We start from the raw sequence: 24,609 nt of genomic DNA on the forward strand, positions 1-24,609 counted from the left end.
TACAAAGTCTTTTTTTTTTTTTTTCTACCAGTTCTAAGCTTTTAACTAGATTTCTCCCTGATATTATGCAGGTACCCAGTAAACATTTTCTGGACAAATAGATTTACTTATTTTTATTAAAACCTTTTTAGGGGCGCCTGGGTGGCTCAGTCGGTTGAGAGGCAGAGAGAGAGGGAGAGAGAGAATCCCAAGCAAGTTTCACCCTGTCAGCACAGAGTCCAATGCTGGAACCCATGAACCATGAGGTCATGACCTGAGCTGAAGTCAAGAGTCAGACTCTTAATGGACTGAGCCACCCATGTGCCCCTTCCTGGGCAAATAGATTGAAATGAAGGGATTCAAAATGTCAATAATATATCCTACTGTAATTATGATTCTTATTAATTAATTTAATTATAAAAATGGCAATAATGCCAGGGAATTGGTAGCAGTTTATTACTTCCTCAAACTAGGGGTGCCTGGGTGGTTCACGGGGTAGTGATCTCAGGGTTGGTTAGTTCAAGCTTCACATTGGGCTCTGTGCTGCCAGCAGGAACCTACCTGGGATTCTCTGTTTGCCTCTCTCTCTGCCCCTCCCATGCTCATGTACTCTCTCACTCAAAATAAATCAATAAACATTAAAAAAAAAGAACTTCCTCAAATTGAACATGTGGAAAGCCAATGTATTATTTAAGTCTATGATAGAGCTTACTGGGTACCTCTATTCAAGCCTTTCAAGTATAAACTCAATGAGTACTAGCTATTGCCGTGGTATATGGTAACAGAAAAGGGATGGTGTGAGTTTTCACAGAATTATTACAACGTTGCCTTGCATTGGGTAATAGAGCGTTTTTCTGTTGTGAAGATGGTGACATCAAGATTGTCAATGTAAAAGAGCACTGTGTAATATAAATTCTTACAAGGATATTGTATTGAAAACTGACAAAATTTTCAATTATGATATAAAATGTTGAAAAATAAAAGCAAGCAATACTGTTCTGAGCTGGTTGAAATACATGCTGGATTTTCTCCAACGTAAATAAAGAACAGTATATTTATTGCCGTTAGCTCTAGGTGGGAGTATTATTTGGTTTTTTAAGTCATAGTGAATGAATAAATCTCAATTCTACTAGATTATGCTATGTAAGCGGCGTCTAAAACATGTTCAACGGCAGCCTTTACTGAAACTTGATGATTAGCCCATTAAAAAATCCATGTTCATCATCATCGCGTTGTACTTTAAACTGTAATATAACACGTCTATTTATTAATAGGCAGCGGTGTTAGATGATCATGAAATTGAGAAGTCTAATTTATTCATCCATTTATTACCCCCAACCCCGTCCGTTGTAATCCCACTAACAACCGCTAGGGTGAGACGAGAGAGGCCTCGCTTTCATCTTTCCACGGAATCTGGGCTGTTGCACGGCACCCTGACGTGCGCCGAAGACGTAGGTGTAGACGATGAACAAAAGAGAAGCCCCCGCGCGGACGGGGCCCCTCCGGGCACGGCCGCCCCGGGGCTCCCCGCGGCCAGGCCGGCCCCGCGGGGGCGAAGCGGGGAGCGGGCGGTGGCGTGGGGACCCCCTCGAGCGTTGAGGAGCAGGAGGCGGGGGAAGGCCGGGGAAGGCCGGGGAGAGGCCGCGGGAGCGCAGCCGAGAGAGGCCGCGCAGGGGGACGACGGCAGCGCCGAGGGCCGCACCGAGGGGAGGCTCCGGCCCTTCCCACAGGCGGGAGCCCAGCTCCGGGGGAGCCCGCGGCTTCCTCCATCTTGGTTGGTGGAGGCGGGGAGCGGCGTCCGGGCCCCTCCACCGTGGCGCCCGTCCCCCAGGGCCCCTCGGACGCAGACGCCGGAATCGGGGGCTGTCCCCCCGGCCGAATGGCGGAGCCCAGTCGGGGCCTCGCGGGCACACGTCTGCCCGCCCCACGGGGCCTGGCTCTGAATCGGCCCCAAGTTCCCACAGCAGTCCCGACAAAATGGAGGACGTCGTCTCCTCCTGCAGCCATGACGGGAGGTGGGGGGACTATTCCCCACGGGGGTGAGGCGAGGGTGGAAGCGCCCCCACTCCCCGCAGCACGTTGGGGAGCCCGCTTGACCCGCCGCCCCGACCTCCCAGCCCCGGCGCGCTCCAGCCCGCGCGCGGGCTCGCCCCTCTCGGGGGGCTTGAGGAACGGGACAGGGAGGGCGCTGGGGACATCGAGGCCGCGTCTCTCCTCGGGCAGGGTCGCTGGGAGCGGCCGCAGCGGCCGGGGCGCCCAGGCCCGAGCTAGGGCGGGCGGCCACGGCCTGGGGCTGTCGGGCTGTCCCGGGCCCTGGAGCGCCCCCCGGGCCCCCCGGGCCGGCGCCCGGGGCCGGTGCAGCGGGCGGCGAGCCTCGGGCTGCCTGACCCTGACGGACCCCGGGGTGGGGGCGGGGTGGGAGGCGGGGGCAAGGCGGGGAGGGGACGCGGCCGAGGGCCGAGCGCGGGCGGAGGCGGGGAGGGGAACGGCGACGCCGGGGGGTGTGGCCCGCGCCTGACGGACGGCCCTTCGGACCACCCCCTCGAGGGAGGGGGTCCTGACGGAAGGCAGACGGAGCCAATGGACGAGCCCGAGGCGGCCCGGCCCGCCCTCCCCGGCAGCCAACGAGGGCGCGGAGGGCGGGGCCTGCCCGGGCTCGGCCGCAGCGCCGCCGCCTCCGTCGCCTCCGCCTCCTCCTCCTCACCAGCGCTAAAGCCGGGACTGGACCGAGCGGAGTTGCGCGTGTTGCCGAAGGGGGGTGGGCCGGGGGAGGGGAGGTTCGTTCCGCGGAGCCGCAGCCAGAACCGGGTGAGGCTTATCCCCGCTGTCTTCGCAGCCCAGGTCCGCCGGTAGTGGGGGTGGCTGGGAGCAGCGCAGCCTCGGGAGGAGGAGGCGGAGGCGGAGGCGACTGGGGAGGCGGAGATGGGTGAGGGCAGCCTCCGGAGCCTCCCACCGACCCGGGATTAATACCCCGCGGCGCGGCCGCCGTCGCCGCTGCCGCGCCGGGGCCTCGGGGTCCGCTCCGGGCTCCGCTCATGTCACAGGCGTCTGCGCGTGCGGCCCGAGGGGCTGCGAGGGTGAGGGCGAGGCCGGGAGGGCTGGCCGAGGAGGACGCCGGCGGCGGGGGTCGCTCGGGGGGCGGGGGCTGCCCGGGCCGGGGCGGTGGGAGGTCGCGGGGTATTTTTCCCTTTCTTTCTGGCGGGGGGGTGGGGGGTCGGGAGGAGGTGGGGGGGTGGGGGGAGGGGCGCCTCAGTTCGTTCTCCCGCTCTCCGGGCTGCGCTGCCGCTGTCTCCGCGGTAGCCCGAGGTCCCCAAGTTTTTCGGGGCGAGGGTGCTGCCTCTTCCCCCACCGGGTCCCCTCCGTCGCTCTTCTCTTCCCTGGGCTGCGCTGCGCGGCTCTTGCTCTATACGTATTGTTTGGCTGGGTCTCTAATGGCGGACGGGGAGGCAGCGCTGCCGGTCGCCGACTGCAGGGGGGGGGGGGGCAAGTCTCGGGCCCAGGGCAACTGCTTGGGGCAAATATGGGGGATAGCAGCCCAGCGTTGACGTGAGCCGCCCGTCGCCTCCGAACTGGTGCCCCGAGTGCCGGGGCTGACGCCGGGTGGGCAAATTTTGGAGGGAGTACAATTCCCCTGCTGGCGTCGAGGGAACGTCTGCCCTTCCCCCCCCTCCCTCCCAGTAGCAGGCTTGGTGCCCTCCAGCCTCCTCCCTCCGGATTTTGCCTTTCACGTGGGCTTTGGTCCCAAATATATATTTTGCGCCGTTTTGCTCCACTTTACGTAGGAGGGGATTGTTGGTCGCGGGCTGGAGAGTAATAATAGAAGGGCCAAACCTCCTTGACCTCTTAGTCCCTTCTCGGCGTCCTGGTGGAACGGGCTTGGTTCTCCCACCTGGTTAGATGTTCTTGATCCATTTTGCATTTTTCCTTTTACCCCCCAGGACCAGGCATCGCCTTCCACCCTATCTGGTGCATCTTTGGCAGAAAGTGAGGAAAACACCCCCATTGTGAGTCCTTCGCCTCTTAATTTGTTGCTCTTAGAGGACGTTGTCGGGTTGTAGGGGTTTAGCCACGGGACTGGTGTGTCCCCGTCGTTTGGAGGGGGAGGAGCTCTTCCGTGGGTGGCAGCTGCCCCCGGGGTGAAGCCTGGGTGATGGCTGGTGAGGCAGCTGGGAGTGGGCGCTGCTGTTTCCACCGCTGCAGACATCTCTCCTGCTGCTGCAATACCAACCTCAGCAACCAGACGACGGGCTCCTGCAGCTGCTCACGTTACCCGGGAGGAGGGGTGGTGCGAACGAGGGCATATTTCTGGTGCCCTCTAGAGTTCCGAAGTGGGAATTGACGTTCTTTCGCGTCGGATGCTGTGCGTGCAACCGTCTTCGGCAGTTTCTTCCTTTACCACGGGTCCTTGGTTGTAGGGACTGGAATACTAGAGTCGATTAACTTTTGTTGGTGTCTCTTTTAAAAGACACGTTTTGACTCTTAGGGCTCATGAGTTGGTCGAGAACGTGAAGCCACTCTTGTCGGGGCCCAGTGCATGCAGCTGGTTCACCAGAGGGGGTGCCGGCGGCTCGGGCCCACCGACTGCTCCAGGGAATCTCTTAGTCTTCTCTTGAGTCATTCCTCAGTGTGTCACCTGAGTTGCTGTTTAATGCTTGTAATGTGTTCGTTTTAAGACACGGTCTTGTAATATGCTGGACAGTAAATTAAACGAAGCCGGTCAAAATTTCTGTCCGTTGAAATTAGTTACAAGTTATCAATAAAACTAGCCTTCTGGACACATTGTATTTCCTGAGCCCTGGACACATTGTATCTCCTGGACAGTTGCTGTTGTAGGTCTCTGTCAGAGATGAGTCACAAATATAGTGGCTTATGCTTAGATTTTAAGTCCCAAAAGGTTCAAAAGGTAGTTAATTGACGATGAATATTTGCTGAATGCTGATTGTGAACCATAATGTGAGGATGTTAATGTACATTTTAATACACAGCATTCTAGACACAGTGCAAGGCACTTTACTGTATTATCTCCTTTAATCTTAGCAAGTATCCTGCAGAGTAATAAAAATAGCACATGTTGAGCCCTTATGGTATGGCAGCATAGTTCTAAGTTTTAAAAAATGTTTATTATGGAAACCTTTACATTTATGAGTGAGGATAGTATTCTGAACCTTTGTGTACCTGTTACTTAGTTCTAGAATTCTCAACACATATCCAAACTGATTTCTAATGTGCATTTACTAATTCAGTCCTCACAAAATGAGGTCCTTTCTTGATAGTGTGACACTGTAAGAGACCAGTGATACAAGTATTGTTTTTTATTCCTGATTTGTAGAGGAGAATGAGACATAGGAAGATACTCAGGTAGAAGTAGTAGTAGTATAAAACAGGCAGTGATTACTGTGCCCAGGTTTAGCTACTATGCTGACCTGTTTTAAAGTGCTTAATATTCTTTTACACATTTGGAAATTGAAACACTGAAAAAGCCAAGGTTAGAATTCTCTCAGCTTCTGTTCTTTTCCTAGAGAAGAGTGTGTAAACAAATAGCAAATGTTCGAATTTTACTGAGTGTCTTTTTAAAAAGTACTACAACTGCAGTTATCAATTATTTTGCTGCCTTGTTTGAAAACTGTCTACTTGAATCAAGAGTAATATGTTCTTTTTTTCAATATGTCTGTATACAGTTTAGAGTCTGTAATTGTTTCCTAAATACTGCAACTTGAATGAGTATAACTTGTCTCATGAGTTTGAAGGTCTTTTCAGGTATTAGATCATTCAGACGTAACGGATCAAGGATCAGATCTTTCACATAGATGGGCAGTGCTTATTTTATCACCACATAGTTTCATGAAAGATTTAACTTTGTCATATTTTTTTCCTTTGTTCTCAGTAGTGATGTTGATGTGGGAAAGGTTGGTAATTTGTTATATTTAATAGACATTTGGAGAGGAGGACATATAAAATGTGTAATCTGGACTATCCGTAATGTCAGCACATATATACTAGTGAAGGCCATGGTTCTTTTGATAATATCCAAATGTGGTCCTTGTTATGCTTAATGATTTAGCTCAGAATTTATAATTCCTTTGCTTAAAAAACACCAACTAATGGTGCTTTAATGTGTAAGGCATTAAGATAAAGATAACATGATTTTTAAATTGGCTTTGGCTAAATAAGTTCTTTAGTATACTTACTCTCAGGCACTTAATGTGAGTTAGGTGCTTTTATGTACACTTAAGAAGTGTTTTGGCAGTTAAAGATGGTTTGCATATTTATGGCATCTTTCTTTAGAGCATCCAGACAGTATGTATTCCCATTCTCCTGTCTGCCCTTTTAAACACTTGGAAGAAAGATACAAGGTGGTCTCTACTTTTCCCTGTGATGTAATTTCATGGGCCAGACCTTTGTACCTCATGTGGTGAGACAACCCTGTTTCACTCAGATGTCACACAGATGATGACATATGAATGTTTCAGACTTTTGTGTGGATATGGAGCTTAATGTACCATGTTTGTATAACAGTGTTATTAAAGATTATTCTAGTTTGCCCTTGTTTGAAGTACATGAGTGCATACACTTAATGCATTTGAGACAAAGTCTTAAAATCAGATGGATGGCATATTACTGTGATGGAAAGAATACATATGAAATACTGGAACTCTCTCTTTGTTGTCAAAACCTGTATAATCAAGAAATTTTATATTTTTTGTCTTCTAGGGATTAGTATTTGTGCCTGCCCCTTTAACAGTAATACTAATATACATATTATTATATTGAATAACGTTTAAGAAGAGGCATATTCAGTTTGCCTGTACTTTCTTAGGTGAGCCCAGTGGATTCTCAAATAGTATTTTGTCTGGGGGATTTTAAATTAGTAAACAAGCATAGAGATTACTTTGACTTTCTGAGACAGAGAGAGAGAGAGAGAGACCGCGTGAGCAGGGGAGGGTCAGAGAGAGAGGGAGACACAGAATCGAAACAGGCTCCAGGCTCTGAGCTGTCAGCACAGAGCCTAACGTGGATCTCGAACTCATAAACTGCGAGATCTTGACCTGAGCTGAAGTCAGATGCTCAACCAACTGAGCCACCCAGGCGCCTCTAGAATTGGGGTTTTAGTCTCAAACAGGAGTTTGAACTATTCAAATCTAAAAGTTCTTATGTACAACTAATATGTAAGATCTATAGTTGTCTGTGAGAAAAATTGCTGTTGGATAAATTAATGAGTTTGATCTAGGGAATTCTGGGTAACAGTTGTAGTTTATTTTTTATTTTGATTTGGCAAAAAATTGTTTTACGTAGTTGGAGTTGCACATTTTTAAAAAATCTGTAACATGTTTTTTAAGCAATTCGCTTTGTAATCTTAGGTTTATGTTATTAAAATAGAAATGGGAAGGGGATTATGAGAGCCAGCACCAAACACGTACTTGGTAATATGAGAAATTGGTCATCTAAAAATGTGTTTTAAAATTTGGATTGCAACACATTTTGAGCTTATCTATTGTTTGATTGCATATTTTAAAATCTATTAATTTTTTGCTTCAAGTTTTCTTTAACACTTTGGAACTGCAGAAAAAAACTTTGTAAACCAAAGGAGAACTCTATTGTTGAGTTAAAAATTGACGTGTAGAGAGGTTTGCAAAATCTCTTGGTCACATGATTTTGTTTGGGATTTGTTCTTAGTTTATTTTATTTTTAACTTCATAGCAGTACATTGGAAGTTAGAAATAATAAAATTTAAGAAAAATTCACAGTCCTTAATTTGGAAGAAGGATATTTTTACTGATTTGATTAGTGTCCTTTAAGTATTGATACTTACTGTTACAAGAAATGATATAGGAGTAAACTTTGGATAGATATTAGGATAAGTAGGTAATGAATATTTCATAGCTCTCAGTTAAGAAAAAACTTTTGAACATGTGTTTCATTATCATGTTACCTAGTTTCTGTTTATCCTTCTTGAAGAGTTTCATTCCTGTTAGAGAATTTTAACCACTCTTTTAATATCAATAGACTGCCAAGGGTCAGGTTTTTCTTCTCCAGAGGCTTCTAGATTTTTTTCCTCTGGTGTTCCTAGTGAATTCAAAGGTCAAATTTGTTATGTGAATTTAAAATTTAAAGGTCAAGGGGTGCCTAGGTGGCTCAGTCAGTTAAGCTTCCAACTTCAGTTCAGGTCATGATCTTGTGGTTTGTGGGTTTGAACCCCGCGTCAGGCTCTGTGCTGACAGCTCAGAGCCTGGAGCCTGCTTCAGATTCTGTGTCTCCCTCTCTCTCTGCCCCTCCCCTACTCACTCTCTGTCTCTCTCTCTCTCTTTCCCCTTCAAAAAGAAATAAACATTAAAAAGTTTTTAAATTAAAAGGCTAAAAAATACACCTAAACTCATAAAATGTTATATGTCAATTTGATCTTAATTTTTAAGACATTTTAAAACATTTTCTTCTTAAATTATTACATATTTTAGCGCCATTCTGATATTTAAAATTAATATTAAATTGTAATTTAAGGATAATTATAATTCCATAGGAGTAGAATTGTTGCAACCTCATTAGAATAATTGAGAACGATACAATTCTTAGAGTAAACTTATTTCTTCCTAACTATACATTTAGGTTGTATTAAAAAATACTTACATGGCTATTTTAAGTAAGATTGTGGTGCTTACTTCAGAGAGAAGAAAGTTCCCAAAATGTGACAGAATGAGACAAATTCTTCAGGTTTTTTACACTATGGCAGTGCTGTGTGTATATTACTTTTGCTGTAGTCACCTTGATAGACACGTTTTCTGGATTTAACATTATAAGAATTTGGAACTGATACTATGGTTCTGTAACCAAAAGATATTAAAGAGACTTATTTTTTGTAATACTGTAACTGTTTTATAATCATTTATTTCTAAGAAGCATGTCTTTTGACTAAGAAGAGTGGCGTTTCTTGGATTATTGAGCTGGCTGGACAGGACTGAGAATAGTTCAGGGTAATCAGTTAGGGCACCGTAGAAATCATTCATTCAAAAAATTGTGTGTTATAACATTTACTATATATCAAGTAATCATACAGAATATGTTCTGTTAATAGTTGGCTAGCCCTTTCTTTGCCTCAATGCTTGGAAGAGCATTTCATCTGGACTTCTAATACTACATTCTAGGACCCTAATTTGGAAGTTGTAAATTTTTGGTTAGGCCAGTGATGAACAGATTAGTAAGTAATGTTTCCCGTTCTATAGAACTAAAGAAATGTTAGAAGTGAAAATTGAGTTTAAATAAAATTTTAAGGGGTACCTAGGTGGCTCAGGCCGTTAAGCGTCTGACTCTTGGTTTTGGCTCAGGTCATGATCTCATGGTTTGTGGGATCCAACCTGCCTCAGGCCCTGTGCTGGAGCACGGAGTCTGCTTGGGATCTCTCTCTCCCTCTCTTTCTGCCCCTCTCTGGCCTTGCTCTCTTTCTCAAAAAATAAACATTAAAAAAATGTAAATTTTTATTTTATCCTTTTGTTTTAGATCTCTTTGTATTGTATATTGTCATATTCTCTCTCTCTCTCTCCCCCTCTCTCTCTCTCTCTCTCTGTAGAGAGGAGGGGCAGGGAGAGGGAAAGATAGAATCCCAATCAGGCTCTGCACTGTCAGCTCATAGCCTGACGTGGGACTCAGACTCCTTACCTATGAGATCATGACCTGAGCTGAAACCAAGAGACAGATGCTTAACTGACTGAACCACCCAGGCGCACCTTTATTGTTATATTTTAATTATTTTTGTCCCTCACATGGTATCTAAATTCTTATATGTTCATGGTTCTGTTTCTAAAGTAATGACAATTTTGTTTTTCTTTCAATTTTATAAAATCATTACTATAAAATTAATCTAGTTTTAACTTTACAGCTTTATTACAAATGTTGTCTCCCTTTGTTTTTATTTTTGTTTGAGTCTCTTAATATTGTGCAGTTCTGTTTCTTAAGTTTTAACTCCTGCCTAGGAAGTCATTTCATTCCGGTTTTATGTTGCATATCAAGGAGAAGCTTCTGTTCAAGTAGGTCTTTGTCTTCCACGACCCCACCCCCTGACTTCTGTGGTGCCTTATTCTCTTCATTTGGATCTCACGTCCTTGTCCAGCCGTCTTCACCCTGTCTTCCTCCTGGATTTAAGTGTTCGTTTGTCTTCTGCATTTCTAACCCGTTTTGCATTTAGAAAAAAATGCCAAATAGTCTGTACTTTTTTTGCTGTATATATGAGGCATACCCAAATTTTAGTTAACTTTTGAATTTGCTGAGGTCATGGAATGTGGGTGTGGTTCTAGTGGTATGTTGGGACTTCACATGGAAGGGGAACTAGTGGTACTTAATTTTAGAGTTTTTTCTGCCTAAAAATTTTATTTTCATTACTTGATGTTACTAGGGGATTTAGAGTTTGATATGAGTTTGGAGACGGAGATTTGGGTTCATGTCTACCCTTGCTTATGAGGAAATTTTTGGGGTGATGAAAGTTTTCTTAAACTGGATTGTGTTGATGACTGCATAAGTACATAAACTTACTAAAAATTTTCACTTAGGGGCGCCTGGGTGGCTTAGTCGGTTAAGCGTCCGACTTTTGCTTAGGTCAGGATCTCGCGGTTCGTGGGTTCGAGCCCCGCGTCGGGCTCTGTGCTGACTGCCAGCTCAGAGCCTGGAGACTATTTCGAAGTCTGTGTCTCCCTCTCTCTCTGACCCTCCCCTGCTCACGCTGTCTCTCTCTGTCTCCTAGAAATAAATAAAAAATATTAAAAAAAATAAAAAAATAAAAATTTTCACTTAGTGTGAGTAAATTTTTATCATATGCAAATTATGCCCTGATAAAACAAAACCAGTTTTGCTGTACTATTTATTTACTAGTTTGTGATCTTTGGTAAGTTATTTAATCTATGAACCTTGGTCTGCTCATCTGATAAATGAGGAGTATAACGCCTACTTTTCTGTGATTTTTATAAGAATTAAAAATAATACAGGGTATGTAACTGGCTGAGATCTGTAATGTGTCTGAATAGACCAAATACGAATTTCTTGCCAGTAAACTCCCTGAATGCTCATCTGATACTAGAAGGAAGGAATTCTCTTTCTCTTCACTGACTTCTCTCTGCCTGCCTTTTTGTTAGTCTCTAAGAATGCTACAGTGCTCTACCCTTCAGAATCTGCAGAATCTTTTGCACACCTTCTGCTTCATTTTCCCATAGTTTTCGAAAGAAATTTTGCTGATTTCACTTACAACACTATACACATCTTTTTTTTTTTTTTTTTAATTTCTAGGGGAGAGAGAGAGAGAGACAGCGTGAGCAGGGGAGGGTCAGAGAGAGAGGGAGTCACAGACTGAAACAGGCTCCAGGCTCTGAGCTGTCAGCACAGAGCCCGACGCGGGGCTCGAACCCACGAACCGCGAGATCCTGACCTAAGCGAAAGTCGGACGCTTAACCGACTAAGCCACCCAGGTGTCCCTTTTTTTTGAGGTCACTAGTGATTTGTCACATCCTTAAGTGCTTCATTTTTGTCTTAATCCTGTAGGATTTGGAATCTAATATTCCTTGAAACTCTTGATTTCTGGGTTTGTGAACTAGCATGGTCTTATATTTATTTCTGACCGTCTCCTTCACTTATCCTCACTAGACTCTCAAATGTTGAGACCTTTAAGTGTTCTTATATCCTAAGTCACTCAGCTCTCTCTAGTTTTGTATATTCATCATAGTCCATTTTGTTAGATAATAGGGATTTATATTTACAAGGCAGCTTTCTTCCTATTCCTTATTCAGTTTATAGCCAGATTAATTTTTCCTAAAGCTCAGTCTGATCACATCTCTTTTTAAAAAAAAATTTATAATGTTTATTTTTGAGAGACCAAGAGTGAGCAGGGGAAGGGCAGAGAGAGAGGAAGACACAGAATCTGAAGCAGCTCCAAGCTCTGAGCTGTCAGCGCAGAGCCTAATGCGGGGCTCAAACCCACAAACTGTGAGATCATGACCTGAGCTGAAGTCGACTGCTTAACTGACTGAGCCACCCAGGCACCCCACGATCACATCTCTTACTTAGGAAAAAATTTGAGTGATTCTTGTTGGCATGTGAAACAATATAGGAACTAAGCTTTAAAACCCTTAAAAAGAAAGCCGTTAGGAAATGTTACATGTGGTTTTTATGTAGGTTCTCTGTTCATTTTGAGGAGACAATCATGTAAATGAATGAATATAAATGATGATGCGTAACAGAAAATATAGACATGAATAGTTATATGCATGTCAGAAAGGACAGTTCCTTATTTTATTTAAAAAAGTTTTTTTAACATTTTATTTAATTTTGAGAGAGAGAGAGAGAGAGGCAGTGTGGGCAGGGGAGGGTGATAGAGAGAGGGAGACACAGAATCGGAAACAAGCTCCAGGCTCCGAGCTGTCAGCACAGAGCCTGACGCGGGGCTCGAACTCGTGATCTGCAAGATCATGACCTGAGGTGAAGTCGGACGCTCCACCAACTGAGCCCCCCAGGCGCCCCAATTCTTTCCTTATTTATTTTTATTTTAGAGAGGAGAGACAGCACGAGCAGGGGAGAGGGGCAGAGGGAGGGAGGGAGAGAATCCCAATCAGGCTCCATGCCCAGCAGGGAGCATGACTCTAGGCTCCATCCCACAACCCTGGGACCATGACCTGAGCCAAAATCAAGAGTTGGTCACTCAACTGATCGAGCCATCCAGGCACCCCCAGAAAGGACAGTTTTTAATATTTTGGTTATAAAAATAAAACATGTCCCAGAGGCGCCTTTGTGGCTCAGTCAGTTAAGCGCCTGACTTCAGCTCAGGTCATGATCTCACGGTTCATGAGTTTGAACTCCACATCAGGCCCTGTGCTGACAGCTCAGAGCCTGGACCCTGCTTAAGATTCTGCCTCCCTCTCTCTCTGCCCCTCCCCGCTTGTGCTCTGTCTCTCAAAAATAAATAAACCTTAATAATAAATACCTAAGTAAAAGTCAGACATGTCCTTAAGTACTAAAATCTTCAAGTACTAAAAAATATGTGATAGAGGAAATGGAAGTTCTTCCTTATCCCATTTTATATGAAATGTTTATATTTTTAAATGTATTCCTATAATTTTTCTCCCTGTTTAGCATACTAATTTTGCATGTATACTATTATCAGTAATTGACATTTTCTATACAAGTCTGACATCTTGTAATTCCTTCCCTATCCTTAGGTTGCAAAAGTCTTCAGTTGATTAATGTTTGAATTCTAGTGCTCGGTATATTAGAATAGTTAATAAGTCTCAGTTCTTTGTGATTGATAGATGACCTATAGTGAAAGGATTATGGACTTAGGCGCGAACACTGATTTTGCACCTAACAGTTGCAGTATAACTTAGGAAAGCTACCTGATTACACAAAATAGTTTACTCATCTGCAAAGTGGTGTAATAATATACTGAAGATATCTATTATGACATATTTCTTAAGGTAGTTGTAATGAGCATGGTACGAAGTATGTCCTTTAAAATTGGTAGTTGTTGGGGCGCCGGGTTGGCTCAGTCGGTTAAGTGTCCGACTTCGTCTCGGGTCATGATCTCACAGTTCGTGGGTTCAAGCCCCATGTCAGACTCTGTGCTGACAGCCAGCTCAGAGCCTGGAGCCTATTTCAGATTCTCTCTCTCTCTCTCTCTCTCTCTCACCCTCTCACCCTCTCACCCTCCTCTGCTCACACTGTCTCTCCCTCTCAGAAATAAATAAAACATTAAAAATTTTTTGAAAAAAATTGGTAGTTATTAGTGTTATGTTAGGTGTGTGATAAAATTCAGCGACAAAAAAAGTAGAACTCAAGTTATGAAGGGGCTGAAGAAAAGGGATAAACTGAAATAAGACTGCCTTTGTTTCAGAGCGTCACCCATTTGTTAGATAGTTTAAGAAACAAACTTAGGGGCCTGGATGGCTCAGTCAGTTGAGTGTCCGACTTTGGCTCAGGTTATGGTCTTGTGATTCATGAGCTCTGTCTCCACATCGGGCTCACTAGTGTCAGCCTGTCAGTGCAGGGTCCTCTGTTCCCCTCTCTGCCCCTTTCCTGCTTGTGCGCACCCAAAAATAAATATTTAAAAAAAAAATACATTGAATTGTAAATGATAGGTAGGATTATATACTTACTTTCTGTAATTTGTCTACCATGGGAGAGAAAACAGATTTTCTTTGGTATACTCCATATTCTTTTTGTATTCCTTTCATTTTAAGACCAATCAGTGAACCTCTGGAGAACATATCTCTAGGAGAGAATGCGAGTAAAAATTGTTATGAGTTTTGAGTCTTAAAAAACACAAGGAATAGGCTTTTAGTAATAATCTGTATTGGATAAATAGATTCTTAGTACCTGAAGCATTTTTGAATCTGTGATCTCATTTGCTTATTGATGCAGTTATCGTTTCTTTAGGTTAGATGAGTCTTTTTTTTTTTTTTAAAGTAGGCTCCATGTCCAGCATAGAGCCCAAAGTGGAGCCCAGTGTGGGCCTTGAACTCACCACCCTGAGATCAAGAGTTGGATGCTCAACCAACTGAGTTACCTAGGCACCCCCCCTCCATTTTTATTTTTAAGTAAGATTGGTCTTAATCATGGCACTTTTGAATTCATGTAAAGAAGATATATTCTTTTTAAAGCCCTCTACTCAATCATGTTAAAAGAAACACTGGAAAACAAAGACATTGATTACACTAGATCATAGATTAGGAATACCAAGTGTTTTAGGAATAAATGAATGTTTGTTTCCAAGTTAACATATGTAGTTGAAGTTTACTTGTGTTATTGTAGATTTTAAGTTATGTATAGAGAAGGAAGTTTGGGTTTATTTAGCTTCTTTGGCTAAGGGTTAAAGAAGGATAGGGTATGATAACTTTTTATTAGGGTCTAAGATTAGCCATGTTACCAATTATGTAGGTTGAAATGGAAGTAGTAAAAAGTCATAACCAAATACAGGGCAGAGATTTTATTTTTTCAACTTTTGGAGACATTATTTTATTTTATTTTATTTTATTTTATTTATTTATTTTTTAATGTTTTATTTATTTCTAGCAGAGAGAGAGAGGCAGCGGGAGCAGGGGAGGGTCAGAGAGAGAGGGAGTCACAGACTGAAACAGGCTCCAGGCTCTGAGCTGGCAGTCAGCACAGAGCCCGACGCGGGGCTCGAACCCACGAACCGTGAGATCGTGACCTAAGCGAAAGTCGGACGCTTAACCGACTAAGCCACCCAGGCGCCCTTGGAGACATTATTTTAATTTCGTATTCTATAATGGGTAAACTGAAGCTCAAGGGTGAACTGATTGTGCTTTAGACCACAGGAAGGAGGGGGAGAGAGAGAGTTAGAATTTACTTGTAGGGAGGCAATAGGGGGATAGCAGAAAAAACAAAAACAAAGAACTATCCAGAAAAGTAATTTGCTACCTCCCTTTATTAGAGAAAAATATTCAGTAAATTTTGGCCTGGCAGTGTGTTAAGTACAGAGGATGCAGTAATAGACAAGGACATAGGTCTTTGCCCTCATGGAACATACAGTCTAATGGGGGATACAGATGACAAAGTAAACAAAATTACAGGGGCCCCGGGGTGCACTCAGACGGTTGAGCGTCCGACTCTTCATTTTTTGCCTAGGTCATGATCTCATGGTTTGTGAGTTTGAGTGCAGGGTTCCAGGCTGTGTGTGGACAGTGCAGAGCCTGCTTGGGATTCTCTCTTACTGTCTCTCTGCCCCTCCCACACTCGTGTGTCTCTCTCAAAATAAAGTTAACAAATTGAAAACAAACATAAACAAAATTACAAATTGGATAACTAGCTGAAGAAATGTGTGTGATAATGAGTATAATAAGGGAGAACTTATTTAGACCAGGGATGATGGGTCAATGGTGTTTGACAGAGGAAGATCTTGAGGGAGTGACATTTACTTTTATTTTTTAAAGTTTTTATATAAATTCAAGTTAGTTAACATACAGTGTAATACTAGTTTTAGGTGTAGAACCCAATGTTTCATCACTTAATACAACATGTAGTGCTCCTCACAACAAGTGCCCTCCTTAATACCCCGTCACCTATTTAACCCATCCCTTCCCCCCTCCACCTCTCTTCTGGTAACCATTAGTTTCTTCTCTATAGTTGAGTCTTTTCTGGGTTTGTCTCTCTCTCTTTTTTTTACCTTTTGTGCATTTGTTTTGTTTCTTAAATTCCACATATGAGTGAAATCATATGGTATTTGTCTTTCTCTGACTTATTTCTCTCAGCATAATACTCTAGATTTCATTCTTTTTTTATGGCTGAGTAATACTCCACTCTGTGTGTGTGTGTGTGTGTGTGTGTGTGTGTGTACCACAACTTTATATCCATTTGTCATGGACACGTGGGCTATTTCCATAATTTGGCTATTATAGATAATGCTGCTGTAAACACTGGGGTGCATGTATGCTTTTGAATTAGTGTCTTTGTATCTTTTGGGTAAATACCTAGTAGTGCAATTGCTGGATCATAGGGTAGTTCTAGTTTTAACTTTTAGAGGAACCTCCGCACTGTTTTCCAGAGTGGCTGCACCAGTTTGCATTCCCACCAGCAGTGCAAGAGGGGTTCTCCTTTCCCCACATCCTCACTAACACCTGCTATTTCTTGTGTTGCTGATTTTAGCCATTCTGACAGTTATGAGGTGATTTCTCATTGTAGTTTTGTTTTGCATTTTCCTGGTAAGTGATGTTGAGTATCTTTTTACATGTCTGTTGTTATCTGTATGTCTTTTTTGGAGGAATGCCCTCTCATGTCTTCTGCCCATTTTTAAAATTGGGTTATTTAGTTTTTGGGGTGTTGAGTTTTATAAGTTATTTATATATTTTGGATACTAAACCTTTCAGATATGTCCTTTGCAAATACCTTCTCCCATTCCAGGTTACTTTTAGTTTTGTTAATTGTTTCCTTTGCTATTGAGAAGCTTTTTATTTTGATGTAGCCCCAGTAGTTTATTTATTTTTAAAGTAAGATCGAGGCCCAGTGTGGGGCTTGAATTCATTACCCTGAGATCAAGTTAGGTGCCTCTCAATAGTTTATTTTTGATTTTGTTTCCCTTGCCTCAGGATATTAGGGAGTGACATTTAAACAGTGCCTGGAAAAGATGTTCAGGAAAGATGGTTTCAGACAGAGGAATATTGTGTGCAAAGAGCCCCTTGAGCCAAGGAGGATCTTGGGCTCTTCCACGAACTAAAAGAAGGCTTAGTTTAGCAGAACCGTAGTGATCAAAGTGAGGAAGAACAATGCTGAAATTGAGCATAGCATGTAGGCAGGGATCAAATCAGGCAGAAATCGGGGCACCCGGGTGACTCAGTCAGTTAAGCGTCTGACTTTGGCTCAGGTCATGATCTCAGTTTGTGGGTTCAAGCCCTGCATCTGGCTCTGTACTGACAGCTCAGAGCCTGGAGCCTGCGTCAGATTCTGTCTCCATCTCTGCTCCTCCCCAGCTTATTCTCTCTCTCTCTCTCAAATATTTTTTAAGAATTTTTTTTTTTTATGTTTTATTTATTTCTAGGAGAGAGAGAGACAGCGTGAGCAGGGGAGGGTCAGAGAGAGAGGGAGTCACAGACCGAAAGAGGCTCCAGGCTCAGAGCTGGCAGTCAGCACAGAGCCCGACGCGGGGCTCGAACCCACGAACCGCGAGATCATGACCCAAGCGAAAGTCGGACGCTTAACCGACTAAGCCACCCAGGCGCCCCGAAATATTTTTAAAAAAATTTTTTTTTTTTTTTTTAAATTTTTTTTTTATGTTTTTTTTTATTTATTTCTAGGAGAGAGAGAGACAGCGTGAGCAGGGGAGGGTCAGAGAGAGAGGGAGTCACAGACAGAAAAAGGCTCCAGGCTCAGAGCTGGCAGTCAGCACAGAGCCCGACGCGGGGCTCGAACCCAAGAACCGCGAGATCATGACCCAAGCGAAAGTCGGACGCTTAACCGACTAAGCCACCCAGGCGCCCCGAAATATTTTTTAAAAAATTTTTAAAAAATTAGGCAAGAATGTTATAGGCTGGGGAAAATCTTAGGTTGTCTCGTAAGTACACTGGAAAGCCACATAAGAAGCAATTGGTGTTGTCTGATTTAATTTTTAAATGGATCTTTGGGTGTTCTGGGAAATAATAGTAGATAATGTCAGTAATCCAGCATCAAAATGATGGCAAAGTTTTAGGACTAAAGAGGTATCAGAAGAGATGGATTAAAGTGGACATTTCTTGATACAATGAACAAAAAACCCCTAGAATTTAAATAAAAATTTGAAAAGAAAAAAATGGACAGTTTTCAATATTTATTTTGGAAGTAGGATAAGGTTTGGGGATGACATGACTGGAAGAGAAAAAAAAGAATGACCTCCAAATTTCTGGTGTGAGTAGCTAGACACACAGCAGGTGACGACTGGAGGAGGTGCGGATACAAGAGTAAGAAAGCAAGTTAACTAGATGTAGGAAGTAGACAGTTTTGGGCTTTAAAACCTCGTGATTGAGATAAATTAAGGAAACTAGGGTACTGGTAATATTTAAAATCAAGGGAATGGATGAAATCCCCAAAGAAAGTTAAAATTACTTGAAAGTATTTTGCAGTTAAATTGTGGTCCTATGGGAAATAAATTATTCCATATGCCTAGAAATTCTGCGCCCTAGAGATAACCTGAATGAGTAATTGATTTATTCATTTGTTAGATCGAAGGGATTTTTGTTTAGACTCTATCATAACTTTTTTTTTAATGTTTATTCATTTTTTGAGAGATAGAGACCAAGGCAGGGACAGAGAGAGAGGAAGAGAGAAACCCACGCAGGCTCCACACTGTCAGCACAGAACCTAACGTGAGATCATGACCTGTGCTGAAGTCAGACGCTTAATGACTGAGCCACCCAGGCACTCTTCTGTCATAACTCTTGAGTGGATTTGTAGTATATTAATTATTTTTATCAGTTTCTAAAACCACTGTAGCATCATTTTAGATAACTGGTGAAGATCTGTTGAAAAAAAAACTTTTGGGGTGCCTGGGTGGCTCAGTCGGTTAAGCACCCGACTTCGGTTCAGGTCATGATCTCACAGTTCATGGGTTCGAGCCCCGCGTTGAGCTCTGTGCTGACAGCTCAGAGCCTGGAGCCTGCTTCGGATTCTGTGTCTCCCTCTCTCTCTGACCCTCCGCAGCTCATGCTCTGTCTCTCTCTCTCTCAGAAATAAATAAAACATTAAAAAAATTAAAAAAAAAAACCTTTTGTGGCTATATTGTAAGCATCATGAGGGTATTAATCCATCTGGTAAGTCATGAGTCAGTGGTCTCTTGGCCCCTCTCTTCACTTCCCCAGAGATTAGTGGTGGTGTTACCAATTTAGTGTTTATTATTCCAAATACTTTTCAGTGCACGTACTAATATGTACCCATAAGAATTATATAGTAGTTTTGTATGTGCATTTTAAAAACATGTATACTCTACATATCTTCCTGCAACTTCCTCTTTTCACTTAATGGTATGTCTTAGGTATCTTCGAGTTAGTACATAAAGATCTACCTTTTGGTTGTGTGATATTTCATGTGGTGGATTTAATAACACAGTTTAGACATTCTGTTGATGGACAGTGCACAGAATATATGTGTAGTAGTTTCTCTGCGTTCATGTGTGTTTTTGCTAGGGGAAATTCTGATGGTAGATGTGAGAATAGTAATTGCTGAGTCAGAGTATATGCATATGTATTTTAATAGATAACTGCCAAATTGTCTTCCACTGGACCACTGTATTAACTGCATTTCCACTAATTTCTCCACATTCTTGTGAACAGTGGATATTGTTAAATAATTAAATTTTTGTCAGCTTAATTTGTTCTTTCTAAAGTATGAATATCAATTCGTTGTTATATCTGTTAAAAGTATACATGTAAAAATAGTATGTATATTTTTTACTTTGTACCTTTTTACATCTTATTGTGGGTTTTTTTTTTCCTATATAAACATTTTATAAGGTAATGGGAAAAAAATCCATGTCAGTATTGGAAGATAGAATAACTATAACGAATATGCAAGGCTTTTATGAAGGAACTTATAAAATAACATCATAGGACATATAAGATAACCAGAATGGAAAGGCATGCATATGTCTGAATGGGAAGGCTTCAATAATGTCAAAATGTTAATTTTTCTGTCTCTAAATTAATCTTTTTTTAATGTTTTATTTATTTCTGAGATTGAGAGAGAGACAGCATGTGCAGGGGAGGGTCAGAGAGAGGGGGAGACACAGAATCTGAAACAGGTTCCAGGCTCTGAGCTGTCAGCACAGAGACCGACGCGGGGCTCGAACCCACCAACCGTGAGATCATGACCTGAGCTGAAGTTAGAGGCTTAACCGACTGAGCCACCCAGGTGCCCCTCTAAATTAATCTTTAAATTCAGTGAAACCCTAATCAGTTCCAAGTGTATATGGAAATGTTTCCAAATTTAAAAGGTAGAAAGGGTAAAGCGTGAGAAGGAAGACTTGCCTTCTCTCCAACCTATTGGCATGGTTCTCTTCCCTAGAAGCAAACCACTGTCATCCTTCTCTTAGATATTTATCTAGAGATAATGTATGCATATGTGTGTGTATATGCCTATCTGTGTATGCATGGTGTTTGTGTTCTCCATTGTTCTGTACCTGGTTTGCACTTAATTTATATGAGACGTTTTTCCATATTAGTATGTAAGGACATTTTTAGAGCTGCCTTCTGTCCAGGACTGTAAAATATTGTATTGTCTTCATCATCATTCAGTTTATCAGTCTTTTGAGAGAAATTTAGCATGTTTCAATCTTTTTACTTTTCAACAAATAACGTTCTATGTTTTATTTTTAAAAAATGAGATAACTGTAGGAAAGATGCTTAGAAGTGGAATTGCGTAGTAAAAATAATTTTTGAGGTGTCCTCCATAGAAGTTATGCCGGTTTACATTGATTGATAGTATGAGGCTTTTCCTGTATTGTTAAACCTTTGTTTTTCTAAAGTTTTTATTTAAATATTTTTTTATTTTGAGAAAGAGAGATTGCATGCACACGTGAGTGGGGATTGGCAGAAAGAAGGGGGGAGAGAGAATAGACACTGGGCTGATCCATGACCATGAGATCACAATCTGAGCTGAAATCATGAGTCGGACACTCAACCAACTGAGCCACCCAGGCACCCATCTTAAGTTTTTTTAAAAAAAATTCCAGTAGTTATCATACAGTGTAATGTTAGTTGCAGGTGTGTAATATAACTATTCAGTGCTACCATACAACACCTGGTGCTCACTACAACACGTGCATCCTTAATCCCTGTTACCTGCTTAACCTGTCCCCCCATCCACCTCCCTCTGATAACCATTAGTTCTCTCTAGTAAAGAGTCTGTTTCTTGGTTTGCGTCTCTCTCTCTCTCTCTTTTACCCTTTGTTTTGTTTCTTGGCAGAGCCTGACGTGAGGCTCAAACCCATGAACTGTGAGATCGTGACCTGAGCCAAAATCAGGAGTTGGATGCTTATTTGACTGAGCTACCCACGTGCCCCTGAATTTGATATTTTTCATATGTTTTCCTGTTATTATTAGTGTACTTTTGTTTTAGCATGAGAATTCTCTTTAACATGTCTTGAAAGCTCATATAAAGATGAACTCCATCATCTTTTGTTTGTTTGGAAGATTCTTTATCTTAAATCCTGATGGAAAACTATACTAGGTAGAACATTCTTGATTGTCAGTATTTTTCTTTCAGCATAACATTTTTAATTTTGATGATGTCCAGTTTATCTAGTTTTTCTTTTATTGCCTGTGTTTTTGATGTTTTTTATCCAGGAAATCATTGACAAATCCAGTCATGAAGCTTTTTTTTTAAGAGTTCTATAGTTTTAATTCTTTAAATATAGGTCTTTGATCCATTTTGAATTAATTTTCGTATATGGTGTCAGGGTCCTGTTGTACTTTTTTTTTTTTTTTGAAATGACCTTTATCATTGAATGTTCTCATTCTTGTGAATTAATTTGACCAGCTATCTGGAGATTTCTTTCTGGGCTTTCTATTCTACCTCATTGGCCTATATATTTGTCTTTAAGTCAGTATCAAGCTGTTTTAATGTACTGTAGTAGCTTTGTAATAAGTTTTGAAATCTGAAAGTGTGAGACTCTTCTAGTTTTGTTCTTTTTAAGATTCTTGTCCCTTGAGATCCGCATGGATTTTAGGATGACACTCTGCATAAAACATTTGGGTTTTGATAGGGATTGCATTAAATCTGTAGATTGCTTTAGGTGTAATATCGTCCTCTTCATGTTAATCTTCCAATCCATGAACATGGTATATCTTTCCATTTATTTGTGTCTTTAATTTTTTTCACATTGTTTTATAGTTTTCATAATAGAAGTCTTTCAGCCTCTTGGGTTAAATTTATTTCTGTGTATTTTATTCTTTTTAATGTTACTGTAAATGGAATTGTTTTCTTAATTTCCTTTTTGGGTTGTTCATTGTTAGTGTGTAGAAATGCAACTGATTTTTCATGTTGATTTTGTATTCTGAAACTTTGGTTGTGTTTTCTTTTTTTTTTAATAGTTTATTTTTGAGACAGAGAGAGACAGAGCATGAGTGGGGGAGGGGCAGAGAGAGAGGGAGACACAGAATCTGAAACAGGCCCCAGGCTCTGAGCTGTCAGAGCCTGATGCGGGGCTTGAACCCACGACCTGTGAGATCTGACCTGAGCCGAAGTCGGATGCTTAACCGACTGAGCCACCCAGGCACCCCTGATTGTGTTTTCTAAATATAAGATCATGTCATCTGCAGAAAGGAATTTACTTTTTGCTTTTCCTGTTTGCATGCCTTCTATTTCTTGCCTAATTGCTCTGACCAGAACTTCCTATACTGTTGTTAAATAAAAATGATGAAAGTAGGCATCTGTGTGTGGGTTTTTCTTTTATGTTTTTATTTTATTTTTGAGAGAAAGAGCGAGTGAGTGAGCCTCGGAGCGGCATAGAGAGAGACACAGACTATGAAGCAGGCTCCAGGCTCTGATCTGTTGGCACAGAGCCTGACGCAGGACTCGAACTCATGGTCTGTGAGGTGGTGACCTGAGTCAAAGTTGGATGCTTAACTGACTGAGCCACCCAGGTGCACTGGCATCTGTGTGTTCTAATCTTAGAGGAAAAGCATTTTATCTTTTACCATTGAGTGTGATGTCAGCTATGGTTTTTTCCATATATGGCCTTTATCATATTGCAGAAGTTTCCTTTTCTTTGTAGATTATTATTTCTATTGTGAAAGCATGTTGTGTTTTGTCAGAAAACTTTTTTGCCTCAATTGAGATGATCATGTGCCCCCCCCCCCCGTTCTATCTATTAACATAGTGTATTAGTCTTAAATTGAATTACCCTTGCATTCTGGGATAAATCCCACACAGCCATAATATATAATCTTTTTAATATGTTTCTGATTTTGATTTGCTACTGTTTTGTTGGGAATTTTTTCATCTGTATTCATAAGGTGTGTTGGCTTATAGTTTTCTTGTAATGTCTTTGTCTGGATTTGATACTAGAGTAATGCTGGCCTTGTAGAATCAGTTTGGAAGTGTTCTCTCCTTCAGTTTTTTTGGGGAGAATTCGAGAGGGATCAATGTTAATTTTTTAAGTGTTTCATAGAATTTATCAATGAATCCATCTGTTCCTAGTCATTTCTTTGTTCAGAGATATTTCATGACTGATTTAATCTCCATGCTTGTAGTTCTTTCTAGGTTTTATATTTATATTACCCAATCTAATTGCTGTATGCAGCGTGGGGCTTGAACTCACAACTTGGAGATCAAGAGTCTGCCAACTGAGCCAGCCATCTGCCCCTGTATTTTGTATTTCTTCTCAGGGTCAGCTTTGGTAGTTTGTGTATATCTAAGAATTTAGCCATTTTATCTTGGTTATCTGATTTGTTGGCATACAATTGTTCATTGTGCTTTCTTATAATTCTGTTTCTATAAAATCAGTAGTGATGTCCTATTTTCATTTCTGATTTCAATAATTTGAGATTTTCTTTTGTTTCTTAGTCTAGCTAAATATTTGTTAATTTTTTCAAAGAACCACCTTTTATTTTGTTGATTTCTCTCTTTTTTTTTTTCTCTAATGGTGCACTAATCTTTATTGCATTTTTTCTCCTAGGCTTGGGTTTAGATTGCGGTTTCTGATTTCTTAATGTGTAAACTTTATTGATTTCAGATATTTTTAAGTGTAGGTGTTAATAGCTGTAAGTTTTTTGCTGAGCACTGCTGTCACTACATTCAGTGTTTGTTGATAATGTTTGTTGTGTTTGTGTTTTATTTGTTTTGTAAATTACAGGGAAAAAGTAGTTATAAACTAAAAGTACAGTAATATTGGCTTTCTATTGATGTATATAGGTAATTTCTTACCTATATAGGTATATTCTTTATTTCTTATGGCTTCAATTTACTCTATAGTGTGTTTTTATTATTGCCTGAAGGATAGCATTTCATTGCAGGTAGTAAACTCCTTCTGCTTTTGTTTACCTAGACATGTCTTAATTTGTCTTTAATTTTGGAGGAATTTTTTTGCTGGATATAGAATTCCTAGTTGACATTTTTTGTTATTGTTGATCACTTTAAATATGTCATTCCACTAGCTTCTGGCTTCCATGGTTTCAGATAAGA

General features: G+C 41.6%; 1 protein-coding gene across 7 annotated transcripts in view; it reads left to right on the plus strand.

Annotated features, from left to right (window-relative positions):
• Positions 1-2,672: 2,672 nt before the first annotated feature.
• ZMYM2 (zinc finger MYM-type containing 2) overlaps positions 2,673-24,609 on the plus strand; it is a 104,500-nt gene continuing 82,563 nt past the window's right edge. For 2 of the 7 annotated variants that reach the window (XM_039256943.1, XM_039256945.1), the window contains exons 1-2: positions 2,673-2,787; positions 3,918-3,983. The gene's annotated coding sequence lies outside the window, so the exon portion shown is untranslated. Of the gene's footprint in view, positions 2,821-2,956; positions 3,057-3,917; positions 3,984-24,609 lie in introns of those variants that run through there. The other 5 variants (XM_039256948.1, XM_039256949.1, XM_039256944.1 and 2 more) reach the window with 4 other exon arrangements.

The sequence above is a fragment of the Hyaena hyaena genome, unplaced genomic scaffold (genome assembly GCF_003009895.1).
Source record: "Hyaena hyaena isolate Hyena2069 unplaced genomic scaffold, ASM300989v1 scaffold_602, whole genome shotgun sequence".
Taxonomy (NCBI): Eukaryota; Metazoa; Chordata; class Mammalia; order Carnivora; family Hyaenidae; genus Hyaena; species Hyaena hyaena.